Here is a 7,545-nt window from a genome sequence, read left to right as displayed (position 1 = left end):
ACACACACACACACACACACACACACACACACACACACACACTCCCCACTGCTCTCCAGGGAGTTGGAGCCCTACCAGCAGTGTTCCCAGGGGTGTGTGTCTCTGCTCAGGGACAGTAGCCTGTAATGGCCCTGGGCATTTCCCGGGATTAATGGCCAGCAGGGTTAATAGCCCTCAGCGACACCTCGGGCCATTAGGCACCAGGAAGCCCCACACCTCAGTGGGTGCTACTTAAGTGGAAGACATTAGAGAGATGACAACAGTGTCAGACAAGGGGGGCTTCCCGGGACAGAACTCGAGTGGAGAACAGCAGCAAAGTCCTGGGACTAGAGTGGTGGCCAGAGGAGGGGGCACAGAGTCCCGACTCACTCCGCTCCACATTCTGGAGGCTTCTGCTGAGCCTGAGATCATTTTTCTTTTGGAGTACTGAAGTGTGTTATGTGTGTGTGTGTAAGAGAGAGTCTCGATGTGTGTGCACCTGTGTGTATCTGTCAGTTGTGCCATTGTGTGTGTACATCTGTGTGCCCTGTCTGTTTCTGCATCTATGTACCTGTGTGTGTCTCTGTGTACTCGTGTCCTCTCACGTCTGTGTGTCTCTGTTTCTGTGCATGCATCTGTCTTCGTCACTTTCCCATCGCTGGGAGACAACACCTGACCCCTGAAACCCAAACGAGGAGAGGTTCATTCTGGCTCACAATTCCAGGGCGTTCAGTTCATGGCTGACTGGCTCCAGGGCACAAACAGTATGAGAGAGGAAAACTGTTCCCTGCCTGGTGGCCAAGAAGCAGAGAGGCAAGACGAGGACAAGAGCATGCCCTTCCAAGGCACGCCCTCGGTGACCTGCTCTCTCCCCCAGGCTTAGCTCTGCGTTACCAGGTTACCAGCCCCTCCCTGTTCCGCCCTTCCTTTAGCCACCAGGCCCCATCCACACCCACCTGGACCTCCCTTCCCTTTCTCCAGGGCGTCTTACACTTCATCCGTGCCTTTACTCTACAAGTGGGAATTCCCCAGGCCCCCTGTGAGGCCCTGGGACCCAGCATTTACCAAGACAGAGGAGGCCCTGCCCTCTATGACGGGTTTTGTTGAGATCAGGGCTGTCAAAGATTGATCGTTGACACCCGAAAATAAGGCATGAGATTTCCCAAACTCGTCCTTTAAAAGACGGATGCCGCCACGTGCCTAAGTCTTTGCAGTCGCCTGTCACAGTGCCAGGCTCTGTTCTCAATTACTTTGTGCTTGAACTTGAAGGAAAAGACATATTAGTCCTGCAAGTCCTCAATCGATGCTAATTTTGGATGCTTATGGAGGTCACCTGATGGAATTGATAAAATAAAAAGCAAAGGAAATAAATGGAACAATAATAATTATTCCTGGGGAGGGGTGTGATCTCAAAATTGCAGGTGCTGATGTCATCGGGAAGCAGCCTTTTAAGGATCACATAAAAAAGCAATCCTGTAAGTGGTTATTTTATTGAGAACACGAATGGCGAACGGTGCTCACGGCTGTGGACACACTTCTTGACAACAGCTTTCACGGAGTCAAATAACACTGCATCCCGCTGACCACGGAAGACAGAGGCCCGAGGAAACAGCTCCCCCAGCAGGGTTCACGCGTGGGCAAGAGTTCACATGCAATGGGCAGTGGGGAGATGAAAGAGTATTCCTGGAGAATGGTCTCTCTCGCACGGTAAGTTATTTCAAATATGCATTGCAACATAATTAGTAACTGTTCTAAAGAGGTGCTGCATCCTTCAAAGCGTATACGTGCAAGCAGGATCCCCCAACGTGGCTCTCATCCTTTCACTGGGAAAATCGGGGATCTTCTTGTGCTCAGACATAAAGGCACGTACAGTAATTACCCAATAAACTATTTAATTAAGAGAGTCGTGTGCGCTACAAAGAGAAGTACCCGGTGCCAGGAGACCCAAGAATGCATCCCTAAAGAAGAACTGTCTTACTTGGCGTTGAAGTAATGAAAGGAATTGACTGGGCTCACTCGGGAAGCACATGAGGGCCCTCCAGCAGAGAGAAGGGCAGATGCAAAGGCCCTGGGGTAGGGAAGAGCAGGGAACCTGAGGGGCCAGAACTGCCAGGGCCTCTTGGGAATTCTGGCCTCTCTTGGAGCAGGTGGGAACACTAAAAATAGCCAGATACAAATGGGTGATGAGATCTGTTCTCTTTGGCTTTTGTGTTTTGTTTGGTTTTGTGATAAGATCTCATTAAATCACCACTAAATTGCCCAGCCTGGGCTTAACCTTACAGTCTTCCTGCCTCAGCCTCCCAGAGTGCTGGGCTTATAAGTGATCAGCTCTGTTCTCTGTTAAGAGACCCTCTTTTTTTTCCTTGGTACTGAGGATTCAACATAGGGTCTTTTTTCTTCTGTTTTTGACACAAGATCTCTGTAAGTCACTAAGTTGCCCAGGATGGACTCAAACTTGTCATCCTCTTGTGTCAGCCTCCCATGTGCCACCAAGCTCAGCTTAAAAGGCCTCTGAACACATCCCAGACACATCATGATCATTCTCCAGCAATTTTGCCTTGGAGACCCAGCAGCGTCCACTCCCTGTTAGCATTTTCCTCACTGTTCCAGTTACGCTTCCTTGAAAACTGGGCTCAATCCCTCATGGCCAGAGCCCTCCCTTCTTACAACAGGACCAAGCATGAGTGTCTCTGTGTTGCAGTTTGGAGCAGAGGTGGACACCGTCAGTCTGAGCAGAACGGTTGTTTGTCCTTCACCTCCTGGTGGATTAAGGACAGGAGACAGAGGACAGAGGCGGTGCACAGCCCCCTGCCTTCCTCCACAGCCCTGCCAAGCTGCCCACGGTAGGGCAGCATCCGCTCCAGGCAGGGCAGGGCAGGGCAGCTCTCCAGACCCTCAGACCACAGGTGGCCCAGTCCCCCTGCAGGGGCACTGCAGACACAGGCCTTAACCACAGAGTCACACCGCGTACGGGCTTGGACTCTAGCACTGCACAAGGGAAAATCAGCCGCAAGTCACATCTCCCCTGAAAATCCCTTAGGAAGCTGTCACCCTGGCGACTGGCCTGCCACCACGCCTGAGTTGGCCGGAGCCAGCGTTTAGGGCAGATTGCCGGCCCTACCGTTAAAGCCCTGATGAAGTCGGCGGCTTGCGTTTCGGGGAGCGTCGGCTGAGGATACCTCCTTCCCACGTTTACCTGAACATGGGTGTCTTGGGGACCCTTCCCAGTCTCATCACACATTCGTCCTGCTGAGTGGAACCACAGCACAGTCTGCACTTTCATCAGTGTCCCTCTGTCCCTCTCCGAGGGGCCTGCAGTGATCTTCAGAGGGCTCCATGAAGCCCTCAGCTTTGGCACTGACGGAATTCGCAGGAGCTAGGACGGAGACTCAGCTCTACGCATGCGCAGGGACCCCGACCGGCCCCAGTTACCGGAGCGGACCGAGGTTCTGGGGTTGGTACCGGGCGAGTGGGCTGGGCACACATCCGTGGCCACCCTGGGTGCGGGGCCTCACGTGCCATCAGAGCGGGATGTGCTTGAAAGGAAGGGAAGGAAATCCCCGCTTCATTCCAGCGGGGCTCCAGGCAAACCCTGTGGACTGAGAGCTCCCCGCCCCCCCGAGATTCAGCCACCGGAGCCCAGCGAGTTTCTGTGCTTTGTGTGTCTGTTCTCAAACCGGAAATATTACCTTGCCTTTTATTTACATTTTCTGATGATGAAACCAGCCTGAAAAATGCCCCACACCCTAGCGGAAGGGGAATATGGTACCACTCGGGCACGGCTGGGGCGGCCGGAGGGCCCACGTCACCTCATCTCTCCTTTCTGCTTCAATATTATGCCACATCCTGATTAATACCAGACCAATAAAATCATCTTCGCAATCTGGTTAGAGGCTTTTGTCTTCCCAGATGGCCTGCAATGTTAATGTGTGACAATTTCAACAATGAACTAGGACTGTTTTATGGAACCAACATTTGTTCCACTGCTTTTTTTTTTAGACTCAGAATTTTGACACAGATGGTACAAATTACTCAAAAAACAGAAATGTTCATTTAGAAGGCTTAAATATGTGGTTTTACTCAGGCCATCAGAATATTTTACATTTGCAATTCAGTAAATTTACTAACAACCCTGCTATAATTAAGGTCTGTTAAAAAAAAATCCCCTTTCTCCAGCTTTTTATATCTATTGAGTTTCACTAAAGCCAGAAAAATATATTATTATTTATTCTAGTTGCGCAGTGTTCTGATTTCCTTGTGACATATATTGTTCGCCTCTGCTTTTTGTTTCCCTCTCAGCTACTAATTGCTCCCGAGGATGGAGGAGGAAGGGAATCGGTGAATGGAGACCCTCCGGGGTCTCCCTTATCACCCCATGAGCAGGTTTGAGCTGCGAGTCATCGATGCCAATTGGTAACAGCCCTGACATCTGTGAGAACCTTCTGCAAAGGAGGGCGATCGTGTCTCCTTGTAGCTCCCGTTTCCCCTCTCTGCAAGGGCAGATGCCAAAGCTCCAGCCCCCTCGCACGGGCGAAATCCTCTCTGTGTTTCCAAACAGACCCGGCTCTGTCTTGCAGTATCAGCAGAGAGCACCGGGATTATTACCATCACCTGACCTCTGTGTTTGTTCTGTTAACAGTCACTGTGCGAAACTCTGCCCAGGAAGCTCCCCCGTTTAATTACCCGAGCAGCCCTAAGAGGGATACGGTGGAGTCTATCTTGGTCTTACTGAAGACGAAACTGAGGCTCGGAGGGGGTAAATGATGGTCAAGACCTCAAAGTAGCCCAGGACGGCAACAGTGAATAAGAGCTTCGCAAATAAAGACTCGTACTTCGTAAGTGCTACTGCCACGCTGGGCCCTGTATGGCTTTTCTGTGTATTATCTCATTGAATCCTCCCTTGAAAACTCTGGAGACTGAGGCTTAGAGAAGTTCAAAGCTAAAGTTATGAAGCCTGTTCAAGGTAGAGGCAGCCTCTTGGAATGTGAATCTGGTGCCTTAGCCAGCACGTACCAGTGAGGACCCAAAGGAAGCCCAGACTGCCTGCTGTTCCGGCTCCAGGAAGACACCTGACCCCACAGAAGGGGAAGTTGTTGACCCTTGAGGACCACCACTCCTTGAAGGTCACCCAAGAGGAGAGGGGCTGCTGTGACCTCAGCTCTCAGCAAGGGGCTCTTCCTTGCCCCCCCCGCCTTTCTCCAAGCTGCTAACTGCCACCCCATACATACCCTGGGGTTCACGGGAGACCTGGGCCACCAACAAGTAGAGAGCAGAGACTTGGTCTGCCGTCCCTCTTCTCCCCCAACCCTAGCTCTCAGAACCTGGACCTGCCAGGCACACAGCAGGTGCCGAACACCGAGGAGAATCCATTGCAGTATGGAAGGTGCAGGCATGGCTTTTTCAAACTGCTTAAAGCCTCAGTGCAATCAAAAGAAAAGCCCTCAGAAGCTGGGTGCCATGGTACCTGCCTGTAATCTTAGCACTTTGAGAGGCTGAAGCAGGAGGACTGCAAGTTCAAACCTAGCCAAGGGCAACTTCAAGACTCTTCAAGACCCTGTCTCAAGATTACAAAAAAAGGGCTGAGGATGCAGGTCAATGTGAAAGCCCTGGGTTCAATCCCCAATACAGAAGAAGGAGAAGGAGAAGGAGGGGGAGGGGAGGGGATGGAAGAGAAGAGGAGGAAGAGGAAAACGAATGACAGAATGTGAGCGCTCACCTTTCTTACATGGGGCTTGGGACAGGTTAGTGTTCGACAAATGTCGGTCTGTTGGTTTTGCCACCATTCTTTCGGAAGCCAGCAAAGCTCACCAGGGTGATCAAAACTGTACATCCCTAAAGGAAAAAATGGGAGCAAAGTTTTCGTAAATAGGGGAGGGTGGAGAGGGTGAAGGGAGGGCAGGGGTATGGGGAAAAAATGAGAACAAGACCCGTCATGTAAGGGTACAAAATTCCAATGATGAATGTTACTGCACTGTATACTTAAAAAGTACCCATAAACTCAATAAGATTTTAAAAAACTGTACTTTCCTGGTCCGGGGTGTCACTCTCTTGACCCTTGCTTTGGGGGCTCCTGAGCCTTCTCCAGCCCCTCCCACAGAGCCCTCCAGCAAACCCACCTCCGTCACACCTGTTATCATGATGACGTAGACTCAAGGGAGACTGCACGTACCCACATAGAACCTCAGCAGAACAGGGAGCCCCGTCATCTCCTCCTGCCCGTGACTGGACGGATTATCCGTTTAGATATCATTTCCGATATTCCTGTTCCAGCAATAAGGACGACGACAAGAAGAACACCAGTGTCCTTGCACCTTCCCTGACCAGATATTTTCATGTTCGCCTTATTCACCAGGTGCTATCCCATGTTATTTCCAGCCTGGTTCCTGTTGTCCGATTATGTAAACAACTAATTTATTTCAACTTTAGAGTGAAAAAAAAAAATGAGTGCAGCAACTATTGTCCTTTGCTAATCCTTGCCGTGAGTACCGTGCGTTTATGTGTGAGGCTTCAATTCATTAGCACGTTCTATTAGTACTGCCAACAGAAAGTGCATTCTGAGTTTCTAAATGTTGTTTCCATTAAAATCAATCACTCCTCGCAATTAAGCCAATAGTCTCGCCATTTTGGCTGTTATGAGCTCGAGCATCCTAAATATATTGACAGCTGTCTTCGATAGGGTGTCACAAAGAGGGGGGAGCAGGCCCGAGACTGAATGTCACCAAAGGGAGCGAGCAAGCACCTCTTGCTGAAATGCACCTCATTTTCATACCCTGGCAGGCATTTGGTACACTTTTTTTTTTTTTTTTTGCAGTGGCAACATACAGTAATCAATGTTTTGCATATTACAATCAATAACACACTTAAATGTTTAAGTTTTGCATTCTTTTGCAATAAATATTGATATATTACAAACTCTGTAAAAACTGTTCATTGGACTTTTTGTTTGCACTGTGTACTGTATCATTCAGCAAATAAGTGAGCTAAATATTGTTTGTTACAAAACAGATGTCAAATAAAATTATGCCATATGTGCTATTAAACACTTTTCTTATTTTTTTTTCCCCAGCAAAACCCAAGACTTAGTTTCAGAAGTGAATGTATTTGGCTTTTCAAGGATTTGAAGCATGCAAGCAACATCTTTGAAATATTTTTAAACCTGCTGGCTTTGTGTAATCCAGTCTTGTGAGCTAATTCTGCATGTTATTAGAGATTTAAAATTTAAAACATAGATAGATAGAGACATAGATACATACCCAAATATCTAGGAACTCAGAATTGCAAAAGAAAGAGGGAAAACCCCTGTACAAAAAGTATTTAAATATAAATCAATAAAAATATCAATAAAGAGACAGGAAATTAGGGGAGTTTTGGGTTTTGTTTTCTGTTTTTTGTTTTAAGTGATTAGAGCCCTTAAGAAGGTGGGGGAGGAATTGGAAAAGAGGAAAAAAAATGGCCTGAAAAGTGAAAGTTAGGCATGTTTAGAGATCGTGGGGACCATTCCAGTGGGGTCAGGGCCGAGATCCAGCCCCCTGGAAGGGTGCTTACATAGACTAGAGCACAGGAGCA

Source organism: Fukomys damarensis, unplaced genomic scaffold (genome assembly GCF_012274545.1).
Source record: "Fukomys damarensis isolate Sample0158 unplaced genomic scaffold, DMR_v1.0_HiC HiC_scaffold_19, whole genome shotgun sequence".
Taxonomy (NCBI): Eukaryota; Metazoa; Chordata; class Mammalia; order Rodentia; family Bathyergidae; genus Fukomys; species Fukomys damarensis.
The sequence above is the reverse complement of the archived record's forward strand: the minus strand, read 5'-3'. Positions refer to the sequence as shown.